The sequence below is a fragment of the Acanthochromis polyacanthus genome, chromosome 13, assembly GCF_021347895.1.
Source record: "Acanthochromis polyacanthus isolate Apoly-LR-REF ecotype Palm Island chromosome 13, KAUST_Apoly_ChrSc, whole genome shotgun sequence".
Classification (NCBI taxonomy): Eukaryota; Metazoa; Chordata; class Actinopteri; family Pomacentridae; genus Acanthochromis; species Acanthochromis polyacanthus.
The window spans coordinates 1,839,543-1,857,657 of record NC_067125.1 but is presented as its reverse complement, the minus strand read 5'-3'; the positions used below and the strand labels follow the sequence as shown (position 1 = coordinate 1,857,657).

General features: G+C 42.1%; 1 long non-coding RNA gene and 1 pseudogene across 4 annotated transcripts; one reads left to right on the top strand and one right to left on the bottom strand.

Annotated features, from left to right (window-relative positions):
• Nucleotides 1–2,464: 2,464 nt before the first annotated feature.
• LOC110972275 (ras-related protein ORAB-1-like) lies at nt 2,465–6,397 on the top strand (annotated as a pseudogene).
• LOC127536728 (uncharacterized) lies at nt 6,067–6,691 on the bottom strand. 4 transcript variants are annotated; one of them, XR_007945854.1, is made up of 4 exons: nt 6,559–6,673; nt 6,395–6,526; nt 6,197–6,328; nt 6,067–6,163 (listed from the first exon to the last, which is right to left on the bottom strand). It is a non-coding gene; the product is annotated as an uncharacterized LOC127536728 (long non-coding RNA). The 4 variants fall into 4 exon arrangements; XR_007945852.1 differs by having other exon boundaries at nt 6,109–6,196; nt 6,230–6,328; nt 6,592–6,691; XR_007945853.1 differs by having other exon boundaries at nt 6,109–6,196; nt 6,230–6,328; nt 6,625–6,685.
• Between the last annotated feature and the right edge of the window lie 11,424 nt (nt 6,692–18,115).

Genomic DNA, 18,115 nt, shown 5'->3' with positions numbered 1-18,115 from the left:
TATTAGTAGATGATGATACTAATGGTCAGTGGTGGATGAAATACTCACTTTTTTACTACGTGAAATAGAAAAGAAAATGAATGTTTATATTGTATATTAAGTAAATATTACTAGCACAGACTGCATTTACTGATAGATTACCATATCATTGCACAAGGTTTTATTTACATTCTGCATGTATGAAAACAAAACAAAACAAAAGAGTTAATTTGGGGAAAAAAGTACTTTGCACTTAAGCCACAATCAAAAAGTAGTAGATACTGTTTTAAAATGGATAAAAGTAAAAAAAAAAAGTAAATGCAATGCTTATTAGTTTTAGTTAATAGTAAATTACACAAAAAATACTTAAGTTCAGTAAGTAAGTAATTACATTCCACCACTGACGATGATGATGATGATGATGATGATGACGACGCCGCCGCCGCCTAAAGTACTGTCCTGTTTTTCTTTATACAGGACATGCGCTCAAAGATGACAGGGTGTCAAGAGCAATCGCGCTGTGCAAAAAGGTGGTAGGGCACTTTTCCCACAGCTGGAAGAAGAAGGCAGCAATGACTGAAGCACAGAAGGAGCTCCAACTTCCTGAGCACAGCCTCATCACTGAATGCCCAACAAGATGGGGCTCTACTGAAATGATGATAGCCAGGGTGCTAGAGCAGCTCAAAGCTATTACTCATGTTCTGTCAGGTGACCGATATGCACGCTCCCTCATTCCTACCTGGCAGGATATTGAGGTTTTAGAATCTGTCCACAAAGCACTTCATCCTCTCCTAGAATTTACAGATGCTCTCTCTGGGGAGGAATATGTGAGCATCTCTTACCTCAAACCAGTTCTTAACCTTCTGACCACATCAGTGCTGGCTGAAGACCAAGAGGACACTAACTTGACCAGGTCAATCAAAACTAAGGTCCTGGGTTACCTCAATGAGAAATACAGTGACCACAGCATCCAGGAGCTTTTGGATGTTGCATCCTTTCTGGACCCCAGGTTCAAAACCCAGTACATCACTGCCGACAACATTCCAGCTATTAAGACCCGAATCAAGAACGAAATGCTGGAATCAGCAAGGCGTACACATAACCAGGTTAGTTAAATTATGTAGTTATGACATCACAAACAAACTTTATATTTATTTGTGAACTAACTTTTTTTCTCATTTGGTAGGAGAAGAGAGCTCGGATCGAAGCCACTCCGAGGCCTCCAAGTGCGGTGCCATGTGGTGAAAAAGTCAAGAAATCTCTGGGCAGCTTTTTCAAGGCTGCTGCGGCTTCTTCATCTGCTCCTGTGCAACTTGAAGATGCCACTGAAGCAGAGTTAAACAGTTACCTCATGACCCCCACCATTGATGGAGAAGAGGACCCGTTAGCCTGGTGGAAGGTGCACAAGATTAACTTTCCACGACTCTGCAACATGGCCCGCAAGTATCTTTGTGTCCCTGCCACAAGTGCTCCATCAGAGCGTCTCTTCAGCACTGGAGGTAATATCGTGACTTGCACTCGTTCATCTTTAAAACCAGCCAAAGTTGACATGCTGGTATTCCTCGCCAAAAATATGTAAGCTCCAAAGAACTATACAAAGAAACTTTACGACTAATAGAGCCATACTCATTTTGCACTTTAGCATGTTGTGTGCAGCTGTTATTGAGTGAATATAATGCTGTATTTCCTTTAGTGTTTCATAATAACATACAGTAGTTTATTTTGCACTGGGAGTTTGATTTCCCTTAAAATGTTCAAGCTGACATTTGTTCTTATTATTCCTGCACTTTCAGATGGGTAATGTTACTGAATCAGTGAGTTTTATTTTTGCATATATAATTTATTCATGTATAGACTGTACTGTTAAGTTCAGACTGCATGTAAGAAGTGCAGTCCACATGTTTACATCACGTTTTATTCAACGTGAAAGATTAAGACTTGAAGTTTTAAATAGGTACAGCCACCGTTTGGTTTTCTTCAGTGTTGCAATTTGCACTTTAAATAAATCTGACAGTTTATTATGAAACAGACTGATTTATTGGTTGTGATCAATGACATTTACATGAGAATAGTAGTTTGAAAAAATAATCGCATATTAAATCGCAATCGCAATATCTCCAAAAATAATCGCAATTAGATTATTTTCCAAAATCGTTAAGCCCTAGAAGTCATACAAAGTTTGAATTTGTTCAGAGTTACAGGCCCTCTAAGAACATAGAGGTCCACAAAATGATACTGCCACCACCATGCTTTACATCCCTGAACATCATCACAAACACAGCATTCCACCATCCAGCACGGTGGAGGCAGCATCATGATGTGAAGCACGGTAGAGGCAGCATCATGATGTGAAGCACGGTGGAGGCAGCATCATGATGTGAAGCACGGTGGAGGCAGCATCATGATGTGAAGCACGGTGGAGGCAGCATCATGATGTGAAGCACGGTGGAGGCAGCATCATGATGTGAAGCACGGTAGAGGCAGCATCATGATGAAGCACGGTGGAGGCAGCATCATGATGTGAAGCACGGTGGAGGCAGCATCATGATGTGAAGCACGGTGGTGGCAGCATCATGATGTGAAGCACGGTGGAGGCAGCATCATGATGTGAAGCACGGTGGAGGCAGCATCATGATGTGAAGCACGGTAGAGGCAGCATCATGATGAAGCACGGTGGAGGCAGCATCATGATGTGAAGCACGGTGGAGGCAGCATCATGATGTGAAGCACGGTGGAGGCAGCATCATGATGTGAAGCACAGTGGTGGCAGCATCATGATGTGAAGCACGGTGGAGGCAGCATCATGATGAAGCACGGTGGAGGCAGCATCATGATGTGAAGCACGGTGGAGGCAGCATCATGATGTGAAGCACGGTGGAGGCAGCATCATGACGTGAAGCACGGTGGTGGCAGTATCATGATGTGAAGCACAGTGGTGGCAGCATCATGATGTGAAGCACGGTGGAGGCAGCATCATGATGTGATGAGAGAATTCTGCTCATTAATGGAGTTACTGGAGATGGAGGACCAGATGTTCTGAGGATGATATTCTGGATTGTTCTTCTCTTGGTGAACCGTCAGTGGGACACGGCAGGTCAGGAGAGGTTTCGAACCATCACCTCCAGCTACTACAGAGGAGCTCACGGGATCATCATCGTGTACGACGTCACTGAACAGGTCAGTGTGGGTTAGGGTTGGGGTTAACGTCATGAAGGAGAAGGTGTGAACGTTTAACGGTGGTCCTGCTGCCTGTCCTCAGGAGTCCTTCAACAACGTGAAGCAGTGGCTGGATGAGATCGACCGCTACGCCTGTGAAAACGTCTCCCGGCTGCTGGTGGGAAACAAGTCTGACCTTGTCAGTAAGAAAGTGGTGGATGCTGCCACCGCCCAGGTAACAGCGACTCAGAGCAACGAGCCAATCAGAGTCTTCCTGCTGTAGGCTTCATTCTGCAGGACTAAAGACACCACTTTTACCTTCACGTCTTTCTACAGACCACACTGAGAATATCTGCAGCTGAACTCTGACTGGTTGTTATTCCACTTTCAGATCCGACAGTTTAATTCTGACTCCTCGTGATTCTAGTTCCAGATTCCTTTAATTCAGCTCATCAGATCTGGTTTGTTCTTCTCAGATTCTTATGTGAAGTTTGGACTGGTCAGAATAATGGCGTAGAATCGCAGATAGACAAGGAAACACAAAACAACCACAAAGAGACACAGTGACGACAAAGAGGCACAGAAAGACAGCAAAGAAACACAGAATTATGGTCAAAGTACACATAACTGTTAAAGACACAAAATGGACACAAAGAAACAAAAACATCCACAGAGAAACACAAAATGACAACAGAGAAAAGAAACTCTAGATCTACACAAAATGACCACAAATAGACAGAACATGACCAAAACCACATACAATATCAAGGAGACAAAAACATTTGCATGGACACAAAATGACGATCAAGAGACACAACTACTGCAAAAATTACACAAAATGGGCATAAAGACACAAAAAACAACTATAAAGTGATGCAACAGGACTACTGAGAAGCAAAACGACCACAAAGACTCACAAAATGGGTAAAAAGACATGAAACAACAGCTAATATTCACAAATGAACACAAAAGTACAAAAAGGCACACAAATGACCACAAAGACACATGAAATGACAAAAACAAAAAAACAACCATAAAGAGACACAACAGGACAACCTGGAGATGCAAAATGACCAGAGACTCACAAAATGGCCAAAAAGAGACACTAAACTACTGCAAATAGACAGAAAACAACCACAGAGACACACAAAATTAACATAAAGACACACTAAACATCCACAAAGAGACTGAAAATGCACACGGCATCTGTCTTCCATCAGGTATCAGAGTTACAGACTTCTGGAAGTCACTTAAAAACATTCCTGAACTGAGAGTGTAGATGTACATCTTTCTGTTTTCATGTCTGGAGTTCGTGTGCTGAGTTTTTACTGTTCATTTAAAACAGTCAACAGAACATTGAACGGTTCACAGCAGAAAGTTTGTTCCCACAGTGAGACCACGTCTAGAACATTTTAATGCTTCCCTCTGAAACATACTTCCATGTTTCTCCTCTCTGATGGTTCTGTCTTCGTCTCCACCAGGACCTGGCCTCCTCCCTGAAGATCCCCTTCCTGGAGACCAGCGCTAAGAGCTCCGATAACGTGGAGAGGGCCTTCCTCACCATGGCCTCTGAGATCCACAAGCGCCTGGCCAGTGAAGGAGGAGGCATGCAGGGCGAGCCGACGGACGGCCGGGCTCAGAGCACCAAGATCAACAGCGCCCCCTGTGGCTGGGAGGAGACAAACAGACTCAGGAGGCCAGCAACTGCTGCTGAGGAGGACACCTGACTGGTTATCCTTCTAAAGATCTACTGATCCTCCAACCAGAACATCTGGTTCTTCATCTCCAGTACCTTCATCAATGATCAGAGTTCTACCTTCAGACTGGGAATATTTCCATAGTTCCACAGAGGAGGGTCCAGATTTATCACTTTTTAATGGACATTTGTAGAACTTCATCAGTCCAGCAGATAGAGCCATGACATTTAGGAGGAGAAACATCTGAGTTCTGATAAAAACTGCAACTAAAATAATTAAAAAAGCTAAAAACTTACCACAGAAAGAGCTAAAATCCCCCCAAAATGGCCACAGTTACCACAAAAAATACAAAATCAGCACAAAAGACCAAAAATCACCACAAAAAGACAAAATCACCACTAAAAGATGCAAAATGACCACAAAAGGCCTAAACTACCACAAATAGATGCAAAGACAGCACAAAAATGCAAATTTTCCAGAAAAAGACACAAAATCATTACAAGAGGCTCCAAACTACCACAAAAAGAGACAAAATCAAGGCAAAATTGCAAAACTACCACAAAACAGGTGACTAAACTACAAAAAGACACAAAATCTCCACCAAAAGAAGTAAAATTACCCCTCAGAACATCTGGTTCTTCATCTCCAGTATATTCCTCAATGATCAGAGTTCTACCTTCAGACTGGGAATATTTCCAGAGTTCCACAGAGGAGGGTCCAGATTTGTCACTTTAATGGACATTTTTAGAACTTCATCAGTCCAGCAGGTAGAATCATGACATTTAGGAGGAGAGACATCTGAGTTCTGGTAAAAAAAAATTGTCATGAAAACAGCTAGAAAAATAAATAAATAAATAAAAGCTGAAAAATTACCACAGAAGAACAAAATGCCAAAAAGGGCCAAAATTACCACAACAAATCAAAATCATCACAAAAGCCACAAAAAAGCCACAAAAAAAGGATAAAACCACCACAAAATTACCCTACATAACCACAAAAATAGCTGAATATACAAGAAAAAGACAAGCAAAAGTACCCCAGACTCAAAATCTCCACAAAAAGAGTCAAAATTACCCCCAGGGAACACATATCATGATGCTGCCACCACCATGCTGAAAAAAATGGAGAATCCACATTGGTGTTCACATGTTTGATATCAATGTTTGGACCAATCACAGTGATCAGTGTCATCAGAGTTTTGTCTTGTGACTCAAAAGTGACAAATCTGGACCCACCTCTATGGACTTCAAGGACCTGGAATGTTCTAAGTGAGACTAAAAGACTGGAAGCAGGAAAGGAGAACGTCCCCTGGAGAAAGTTCTAGAGTAGACCTACCGACAACTGGAGAAAGTTCTAGAGTAGACCTACTGACAACTGGAGAAAGTTCTAGAGTAGACCTACCGACAACTGGAGAAAGTTCTAGAGTAGACCTACCGACAACTGGAGAAAGTTCTAGAGTAGACCTACCGACAACTGGAGAAAGTTCTAGAGTAGACCTACTGACAACTGGAGAAAGTTCTAGAGTAGACTTACCGACAACTGGAGAAAGTTCTAGAGTAGACCTACCGACAACTGGAGAAAGTTCTAGAGTAGACCTACCGACAACTGGAGAAAGTTCTAGAGCAGACCTACCGACAACTGGAGAAAGTTCTAGAGCAGACCTACCGACAACTGGAGAAAGTTCTAGAGCAGACCTACGACAACTGGAGAAAGTTCTAGAGCAGACCTACCGACAACTGGAGAAAGTTCTAGAGCAGACCTACCGACAACAGGAGAAAGTTCTAGAGCAGACCTACCGACAACTGGAGAAAGTTCTAGAGTAGACCTACCGACAACTGGAGAAAGTTCCAGAGCAGACCTACGACAACTGGAGAAAGTTCTAGAGTAGACCTACGACAACTGGAGAACCAGATGTTCTGAGGAGTTTCTGGAGGATCTTTGCTTGGTTGTTTTATATGGAATAACTCCAGAATGAATCCAGGCTGTAAAGAACAGATGTGTGATTTTAAACATCCACTGCTGCAGTTTCAGGACTAATAGTAGTGACTGTGTGTTCCAAACACACTTATTGTCATATTTTTCTCATCTTTGCTGTTTCAGTCAAACACTAAGTACAACTTTGGAAGAGAAATGTGTTTTTAGCTGGACTACAAGATATTTTTGAGCTTGGTGTTTTTGAATGAAATATATTTTGACATCTGATTTATTAAAGAGGAAACAGGACAGAAAGATTCAGAACTCCCAAAAGAAACAACCAGGACAGCAAATATTTCAGGACTTTTAGAACCATTTTTGATCAAATAAAATATAAATTGTTGAAACTTGTCCTATAAAAGCAGCTCTGTTTGAACAGTACTTCACACAGGACGGGAGGAGTTTTATTTATAGACGTAGTAACAGTAGTAGTTCACTGTATTTAACAGTTTTTGTTGTGTTTCGCTTGTTTGTTTATCTCAATAAAGTTATTTTCAGAGTCTTGATGCAGAAAAGATCCTGAAACATACAATAAGAAGTGATCTAAAGTGTAAATCTGAACATGTCTGTATTTGTCTTGGTTTAAAGTGAAGGTTTGGCTACAGAAGCTGCTGTTTTCAGTGGAGAAAAAGAAAATCTGTAATCAGTGTGTTCATGATGCTCACATGTCCCAGCTGGACTGTTAAAAAGATAAGATAAGATAAGATAGACTTTATTAATCTCACAAAGGAGAAATTTAACATTACAGGGCTCTTAGAAACAAAAACAAAAAACAGAGGAGTGCAAAAGTCACGAAAGTGCAAGAACAAGATAATAAATATTGCACATAATAACAACTACACAGTAGTGTTCTACAGTCTGATGGCAGTGGGGATGAAGGACCTGTGGTAGCGCTCCTTCTTCCACTGAGGGTGTCTGAGTCTCGTGCTAAAGGAGCTGCTCAGCTCCACTACAGTCCGGTGCAGTGGGTGGGAGCTGTTGTCCATGATGGATGAGAGCTTGGTCAACATCCTCCTCTCACCCACATCCATCACAGAGTCCAGTGGGCAGCCCAGGACAGAGCTGGCCCTCTTGGTCAGCTTGTTCAGTCTCTTCATGTCCCGCTCTGTGCTGCCCGGGGCCCAGCAGACGACAGCGTAGAGGAAAGCAGAGGCTACCACGGTGTCGTAGAAAGTCCTTAGTCGAGGTCTGCACACTCCGAAGGACCTCAGCCTCCTCAGAAGGTGGAGGCGACTCTGGCCCTTCTTGTACAGAGCATCGGTGTTGTGGGACCAGTCCAGTTTATTGTTGAGGTGAACACCCAGGTACTTGAAACTGTCCACTGTTTCAATGTCCTGCCCCTGGATGTTCACTGGTGGATATGGGAGTGTCCTTCTCCTGAAGTCGACCACCATCTCCTTCGTCTTACTGGTGTTGAGGCACAGATGGTTGCGCTCACACCAGTCCACAAAGTCCATGATGACCGACCGATATTCCAGCTCGTTCCCCTCAGACACACGGCCCACAATGGCGGAGTCATCGGAGAACTTCTGGAGATGGCAGCTGTCCGTGTTGTAGGTGAAGTCCGAGGTGTAGATGGTGAAGAGGAAGGGCGAGAGGACGGTGCCCTGGGGCGCCCCCGTGCTGCAGACTACCACCTCTGACTCACAGCCGCACGTACTGTGGACGGTCAGTGAGGTAGTCAGTGGTCCAGGCAGCGAGATGTCCATCCACTCCCGCGTCCACCAGCTTCCCTCGCAGCAGCGCCGGCCTGATGGTGTTGAAGGCGCTGGAGAAGTCAAAGAACATGACTCTCACAGCGCTGCCGGTGCTCTCCAGGTGAGTGAGCGCTCGCTGCAGCAGGTAGATGACGGCGTCTTCTGATGCAACAGTTTCCATCATAGTGATTTGTCTGCTCTGTTGTCTGATCATTTCAGACGTTCTAATATGTTTCGTGATTCTTTTTTTTAAATTGTGTATCAATTGATGATCTTCTTTTTCTTTTTTGTATTCCACCACAATATTGCACGGGTGTAAAACAGTTTAGCTCTGCTTTGGTGAAGAACATCAGTGAATTAATTGTTTATCTTCAGCAGCAATTTTTGTTGGTAAATGAGAGACATTAGTATCGCACGTCTGCATCTTCAAACCATAAACAGGAAGTGAATTCGGTGACATACGTGCATTAGTTTGTGCTGGGAGCTGCTATGATTGGTGGAACTCACGGGAGGCGGACCAAAATTGCGGGAAAGTTGCGGTGATTGGACATAATTGAAGAGCCACGCAAAATTTGCGGAGATTGGTTGATTTCGCGCGATCGCAACATTTCTGGAGGGAATTGTTTGATTCATGAATAAGAATGTCCTCAGAGAGGAAGCAGGAGATTGGCAAGGGCCAGCAGACCATGTTGGGCTTCCTAAAAAAACAAACAGGTGTTCACCACTTTTTTTGCTTGCAAACTATGATTTGACATTACTAACATTTACTGGAACAAATCCCATGAATGTAAACATTTCATAGATTTGTTCATTACCTTTTATGAATGAATGAAATGACAGAATACAGGAGAAATGCTGCCCTTTTTTTTCATGTCTGGACTTAGAAAATATTCTGGGTGCTACCCATATAGATCTAATTTAGCCTTTTTCATTAATGCTCTAAATGATTGTAAATATTTTGTAAGATGAGTGAAATGATAAAATACAGGAGAAGTCCTTTTTTCACATCTGGACTTAGAAAAATATTCTGGGCATTTTCACTTTTTAATTTCTGTTCTGATCTGCTGTATAATAATCAATAATCAATCAGAGCTAGCAGTCACTCAGCCAGCAGCAGTCTGAGTGAATAAACAAAACAGGATTTACTTACCATATAATGTTAGTTTGTTTCATTCCCAGAGCTGCCTGGAGTGCCTCGGTTCCCATAAGTCTATGATCCCGTAGTTAAGGTCTCACAGTTATTAAATTAGGTTCATTCATATTTTCCCAAAACCAAACATACAGAAAGATGCACAACATCTATGCCAAACATGCAGTTATGTTACAGCAGACTACAGAGGTTTACTAAGAGACCAGACACACATACTACTGGTGAAAGTGCAGTTTGCATGAAAATTGTGTACTTAAAACTCACATTTTGATGAAATGTACTTAAACACACAAATCACATGACAAAACCAAGTGCTAGAAAAATGTTAAATTACACAAAAAAAATGCACCAGAGGCCACCAAATAGCACTAAAAAATCAAAATTTTCTTGGGGGGCATGCCCCCAAACCCCCCTAGATTGTGCGCGTCTCCGTTACACAAGAGTGGTGCAGGCTACTTTATTTCTAGTGCAGGCTACTAATACTTCTTGGGAAAACTCTGGGATGGAGACTGGCAAATGTGACTTTTGAGAAGTGCTTGGGATGATGACTGTAACTGATGTTGCTTTTGGTATGCGACTATAAAATCCATAAGAGTTATTTCATGTTTAAAGTAATTGTCATGTATTGAATAAAACCCGCTTTGAGAGCTGTGCCGACACTTTTACATGAATTACAAACCCCTAACGATGTTGAACTTCATGTTGAAATCAGCGTGTCAAATAGACCACCTACATCTGAACAGGATTTACAGCTCAGGGACAGCACATAAACCAACCACTCAACTCTCTTCATCGCAAATAAGATAAAGGTTAAGTCATTTTGAAGACAAAAGAATAAACCAGGGGTCACTGAGGACCATAGCTGGAGTTACATCGGAGCACAAGCTGTTACCATGACAACCCATTCAAACCACATCGTATGTCCGTGACCGGGAGAATATTGACTTTAAGCCTAACCAGCCATTCCCACTCAAATCAAACAGTTTTAGCACAAAGCAACTCAAGGAGTAAAAGGAAAAATTATAAAAACACAGATAGCAGCTCTCCAAAAAAGCCACCACAATAAATCTGTCTCATGACTCAAACTCAACTCAAACTGTAGCAAAAACCCAGTAAAGAAGAAAATATCACAATATGAAGCCTTCTTTTATTACCTTTCTTGTTTGTAGACTGGAAACATTTATTATCATTATAATTATCATTATTTTCTTTATTAATTCAAGTGAAATTCCACCATGGATGGATAATCCGGGTCATGACCTCCTCTTCTTCTGTGGTGTTTCTTGGAAGAGTTCCATTTTGCTACGTTGTGTTTACCGCCTCCTAAACAACCGGCGTGCGGCCATTCATTCTTTTGCCTTCTTTCATTAATAAAATCTCAGCAAATGCCCAATGAACATGTCAAAAAGAAAAGCAACCGACATCAGAGCTTTTTTCACAACGCAGAAATGCAACGTAAGCAATAGCAATCTAACAGCAATAGCACTGATATTTGTACAGTTACTGTACAATAACTCCATGAATATAACGGAGTATACCTTGTGGTTTAGCTAGCAGGACCAATTTGACTACCATTACTGTCGTCAACAACTTTAGTTAACCCTTTACGCTTCAGTGCGTCGTAGGTGTACCACCGGCGGTACACCTACTAATTTGCATAGGAATTTCAAGAATGTCCGACGGCTGCAAACACGATTATACAAACACTATACGCCGATGGAAAGCTTAGATTCTCATGAATCCGCCGGTATAAACCACTTTCAGATGCGATTACCACAGCGGGTGAGAAAAACACATTTGTCCGACAAAACAAATATCCATCCATCCGTTCTCTATACACGGCTTCAAAGCACACAGCGCGACTCACATTTCCGGGTTCATTACTACACACAAAAAAAAGATTCCACAAAAAACGGCCATAATCCAACCTTTTACATCCAGACGACACAAGCCAGTAAACTATTTTGTCCAAAACATGTCCTGAAGTCGTATAAAATCCCCGAATCGGTCACTTTCAAGGAAATGCATCTCGCGATGCCCGTCCAATATTCCCCGTATTTTCGTAATTTTTTTGATTTAAAAATAGAATATTAGCGATTTTTTGTACTGAAAACGGCTAGAATTGACTGAAGCTTAAAGGGTTAATAAATGACAACTGAAACATTTTGGCCTTATGAGCCATTTTATCAAAACTCTGTCCATCCATACAGCCACGTTCTGGCTTTCACTGAGGCAAATTAAAACAATCTGGTAATCCTTAATAATCACCACTAGATGTCCTCAAATATCTTTAGACTCAACACGCTAACATACCAAATATAAACATTTGCATTTTTTTGCCATGGTGTAACACACGCATTTGAACCTTTTCACACGCTAACATGCCAAACCTGTTATTTCTCACACATAAAAAATAATTATGCAATTCCCACCGGGTTACAATGTTATAGGCAGTAGTCTCATCGAGCCCAACAGAAGCCTTGCGACCCAGCCACAAGAACAACTACCCATCAATCAAAAATAACATACGGCTGTACATCAGCCAATCAGAAAATAGCAAGGCTGTATCTGGGTAAGATGAGGTTGATCTGACAGCAGAGGAGGCACACTGCATGCACACTGCATGCACACGGTTGTGCCTAATGGCAAGAGAAAAGCAACTTATCTCATTTGATTTTGCAGCCCACTGCATAAAAAAAGGAGAGCTTAATGTTATTCTTTCTCCACACCTACAATTACATGGAAAAGCAAAGTCTAATCGCATTAACATACAAACTCTGGTCCCCAGGTACCACACTGAAACCAATCATCAATGTTAAGTTAGGTAGTTATACTTTGAACATGAGAAGTGTTTATCTATAATTAAAATAAAAACTGCAGATTTTCAGTTTGAAAGAGCATTGTAGAAATGTTAGAGGTAAATACTAAAAAACAGAGTAACATTTGCAGTATATGTTGCATCATTACCTGATATAATATGCTAACACCACAAAGTAACATTATGACCCCTTAGGTAATAGCGGCAGCAAAAAAAAGCACGAGTACTAATTAACTGGGTTTTGTTTTAAAATATTACAAGTGCTTAAGGATGGGTGATGACCCCCCCACCCCCCACCCCCCAGTCACAAGCCAGCAAAATCTCACTGTGACCTGAGATCAAAACGTGAGAGCCCTGAGTACATCTTTATACAAAGAGACGCTTCTTTAGTTTCAGTACGTGGTGCTAACCCAGGGACGATCATTATTAGTGATAATTAACGTCAGCTCGGCTCCATCCCGACTGAGGTATTGCTAAGATAAGGCCGAACAGCTTCAAAATGCTGAAATTCATCTGGCATCCCATATTCTAACTGGACTTGGTCTTATTACATCAGGAATAATGCACATTTTCCTGACAGAGCGTTTTACTCATGGCAAATTGTACCATTAGTACATTTGGTATGATAGTGTGTTTAGTGCAGTTATTCAAAGACATCCACTCCTCAAAACAAAACAACCGCCCCCCCCCCCTTGCATATATTTCTTAAATATGATAATCACAGGGTTAAACAAGCAAACAAGTTTTCAAACTCACCACAGACATTGTCAGATGGAATGCACACCCTGAGTCGGAGGTTTCACTTGGCACAGGCGCAAATTTAGCATCTGCACATTTTTTTAGCCTCACGAAGGTGTGCTGCGTGTCTGTGCAACTCTCGGCCGAGTGCGGATGGTGCGTTCAGGAGCGTCGGAATTTTCTATACTGCTGAAAATAACTGGGTTTACAACGGCTTACATGTGAAGAATTTGAATGTGTTGGAGACAAAATGACCCTGACAAAAAGTGTGTGTGTGTGTGGGGGGACACATCCCCACCTTCCCCCCCTAAACTGACGCCTATGAATGATGCAGTCTTTAACATTTAGAAACAGTAGTCAGTCTACCTGTAGCCTACCTGCACATTTATGCTGTGAATGGACTTCCTGTTCATGATGTGAGGGAGCTGTGATGGGGATGTGTGTGCATCTATGCAGCCAATCACACTGGGAAATCCTAAAAGAAATTAAAATGACTGATCCCAGTCTGAGGCTGCAGCACAATGTCATTAACAGAATAAGATTTAAAATGAATTTAACAGATCTCTACATCATTCACCTGCAATCCTGTGGAACTTTTCCTTGATGTTCTGACAGGTTTATGTCCACAATGATGAGTAAAAGTTGTTTCAGAGCCAGGAAAACTTTTCTGACTGTCCTCCATACAGTTGTCTTACTCTGCATCTCTGACATCATGTACACACGTTGACAAAATTGTTGGTCCCCCTCAGTTAAAGAAGGAAAAACCCACAATTCTCACTGAAATCACTTGAAACTCACAAAAGTAACAATAAATAAAAATTTGTTGAAATTAAATAATCAAAATCAGCCATCACTTTTGAATTGTTGATTAACATAATTATTTAAAAAAAACAAACTAATGAAATAGGGCTGGACAAAAATGATGGTACCCATAACTTAATATTTTGTTGCACACCTTTTGAGGCAATCACTGCAATTAAACGATTTCTGTATTTGTCAATGAGCGTTCTGCAGCTGTCAACAGGTATTTTGGCCCACTCCTCATGAGCAAACAGCTCCAGTTGTCTCAGGTTTGATGGGTGTCTTCTCCAAATGGCATGTTTCAGCTCCTTCCACATATGTTCAATGGGATTCAGATCTGGGCTCATAGAAGGCCACTTTAGAATAGTCCAACGCTTTTCTCTCAGCCATTCTTGGGTGTTTTTGGCTGTGTGTTTTGGATCGTTGTCCTGTTGGAAGACCCATGACCTGCGACTGAGACCAAGCTTTCTGACACTAGGCAGCACATTTCTCTCCAGAATGCCTGGATAGTCTTCAGATTTCATCGTACCTTGCACACTTTCAAGACACCCTGTGCCAGATGCAGCAAAGCAGCCCCAAAACATTACTGAGCCTCCTCCATGTTTCACCGTAGGGACAGTGTTCTTTTCTTCGTATGCTTGGTTTTTGAGTCTATGAACATAGAGTTGATGTGCCTTACCAAAAAGCTCCAGTTTGGTCTCATCTGTCCAAAGGACATTCTCCCAGAGCTTTGTGGCTTGTCAACATGCATTTTTGCAAATTCCAGTCTGGCTTTTTATGAGTTTTTTTCAGCAGTGGTGTCCTCCTTGGTCGTCTCCCATGAAGTCCACTTTGGCTCAAACAACGACGAATGGTGCGATCTGACACTGATGTACCTTGGCCTTGGAGTTCACCTTTAATTTCTTTGGAGGTTGCTCTGGGCTCTTTGGATACAATTCCAACGATCCGTCTCTTCAATTTGTCATCAATTTTCCTCTTGCGGCCACGTCCAGGGAGGTTGGCTACTGTCCCGTGGGTCTTGAACTTCTGAATAATATGAGCCACTGTTGTCACAGGAACTTCAAGCTGTTTAGAGATGGTCTTATAGCCTTTACCTTTAAGATGTTTGTCTATCATTTTTTTTCGGATGTCCTGGGACAATTCTCTCCTTCGCTTTCTGTTGTCCATGTTCAGTGTGGTACACACCTTTTCACCAAACAGCAGGGTGACTACTTGTCTCCCTTTAAATAGGCAGACTGACTGATTATGAGTTTGGAAACACCTGTGATGTCAATTAAATGACACACCTGAGTTAATCATGTCACTCTGGTCAAATAGTTTTCAATCTTTTATAGAGGTACCATCATTTTTGTCCAGGCCTGTTTCATTAGTTTGTTTTTTTTAATAATTATGTTAATCAACAATTCAAAAGTAATGGCTGTTTTTGATTATTTAATTTTCAATAATTTTTATTTATTGTTACTTTTGTGAGTTTCAAGTGATTTCAGTGAGAATTGTGGGTTTTTCCTTCTTTAACTGAGGGGTACCAACAATTTTGTCCACGTGTGTAAAAACTTTCATTTGCAAAGAACCGCAGCAACACACAATATCTGCTGGATGTGAGAGCATGACTGGTTGGTAATGTAAATGTAAGGACGGATTAGGTTGTTTATGTAGATTATGGACTTGAAACGATTATGAAACGGTACCGCTCAAACCGATAATTGTCCGGAAATGCGAGAACATTTATGCTCGGTCTGATAACAATCTCCCGACGAATATTTAATGATCTGTGCAGTAATGCTGCTCCTTTATCCACTGGATCGTTAATAAAAGCTGTTCTACGCCAAAACTCGCTCGCTTACTGACTGAATGAATGAGGAATGAAACAGCGTGTGGCTGAAAGAGGGCGGAGACAGAGAGAAACTGGAGGTTTTCTCAGATAAACCTGCTGGTGACCAGGTTAGAGTCATAGAGTCTGTTACTGCGGTAACTGACCGAGAGTTGAAGTTACCCCTCTTTGTGAAACAGGCTAGAGTTACCCCTCATTCCCCTGGTTAGAGTTACCTCACTTTGTGAAACAGAAAACTCTGAGTTTCCCTCATTTCAGGGTTAAGAAACTCAGAGTTTTCACTAAACCTGCTTCATGAAACAGGCCCAGGTGTCCAGGTGGAGGGTCGTCACCTGTCCTACTGCCTCTACCTCCCAGCCAGTAAATCCCCAGAACTTACCTCACAGTGAATTCACTTGATCGTTGAGCAGTCGTGTAGAAGTTACTCCTAATTTGTTAAATCTAGCCAAGCTGAATTGTTTGTCTGTTCAAGACTACGTATCAGTAAGTATTTTACTTCCTGTCTGGGTGTTACCCCTGCTTGGGTTGTTTATGTGGGCTGAATCCCAAACCCCCCTACACACTCCCCCTCCACTACCGAGTGTCACTCCAAAGAAGTCACACTCACAGCTGTGGAGGGCACCTATTACTGAAGGGGGAGGGTATAAATACGATCGTCAGGAATGGGATGCCCTGTCGCCTCACCGGAAAACGGAAGACGTCATCGCCATGGTAACACAAAGACGCCTACTGTCATGGCTGTAGCGCTGTGGCACAGGTTGCAACTAACAAGGATCGCTGCTGCTTCCAGAAGATGAAAGCATCCCACTTTTTTTTCACTTCACATGTTTCCAATCCTAATATCTGGCATTTCAAATCCAACAAATGAAAGAATGAATGAATGAATTCTGTCAGTTGTGTTCAAATTTTAAGGTGTCAGGGGTGCACAATTAATCAAACGTCAGCAGAGAAGAAGATTTGTTTCTTTGTTTTATCTTTTACACCACTCTTTTGTGATGTTCTGTCAGTGTGAAAAAGGCGTGGGAGAAATAAGGACGCATGTGGAACTTACATCAATATGTTGTTTCCTCCTCCCATTTCGACGTTGCACCTCCTGAAAAAGTTGTCCAGAGTGAGCATCGATGCAGACTCGCTATTTAAGGGCTGAACAGTCCACTCTCCCTCCGCACTACGCGGTTTGGGACGGCCCTTAATATGGAGGACCCTCCACGGGAACGTGCAAACGGAGGGGTAGTGTGTAGGGGTAGTGTGTAGGGGCGGTTTGGGATTCAGCCCTGTCTTTGTATAGACCTTGGTAGTTCCAGTCCATCCTCCAGTAGTGGGAGCTCTAGTCTGTTTTTGATCTGGTTCTGATCAGTACTTCCTGTTTAGTTCTCCATGTTGTAGTTCTGTTTTTGGAACAAACCTGTAAATAAATATTGTCTGACTTGCCATCGCCTGTGATCATGTCCCCTTACCCTGCTACTGAGCCTCTACATGGAGGATCTGTAACGTCTCCACATGTCTTCTGCTGAACTCTAGTCCAGATTAAAATGGAGCTTTTTGACAACAGTTGTTGGATGACAGTCTCTCCCATCTCGGCTGCTGAAGCTTCCTTCAGAGGAGTCATAGCGTCTTGGTGGCCTCCCTCTTCCAGTCTCTTTCTCCTTCAGAGGAGTCATAGAGTCTTGGTGTCCTCTCTGACTCTACTGAGGTCCAACTATATAAAGTATTTTACTAACATATTACCAGCTGTCAGAGTAAACATACATACTGTCCTCTACACTCGTTTGTCTTAGAATGTGACATAAATGTCTTTAAAAAGATTCTTTCACATTCTCACAGTAATGAGTGAATCATGATCGTGGACATGAAGAAGAAGAAGAAGATCAGTTTAGTGTGGACAGCCTCACACTGATTCTACTGCAGTAAAACACTCAGCACGTATCTTCCTGTTAGGATCACTTCAGGACAAACCAGTTCATTCTGATCACAGGAGTTCATCTGATGTGGGCGTGTGCGGCAGGAAAACGACCGTTGGACCATAAAATGATCAAAGGTGTTCACCAGATACCAGACTTACTGATCAGGTCACACTTTGACTTCCTTCCAGATTCCTTCCACTCTGTCTTCAGTAACACATTAATCATTGTTTTACCAAACTGAAAATGTTCAATCAGAACATCAGAGGTGCACTTCAAGCAGCACAAACACAATGCTACTGATTGACTGAGATGTGAGAATGCAGCTTCAGGGATGATATGAACGTGTGAACATTGAATCCAGCTCATGCTG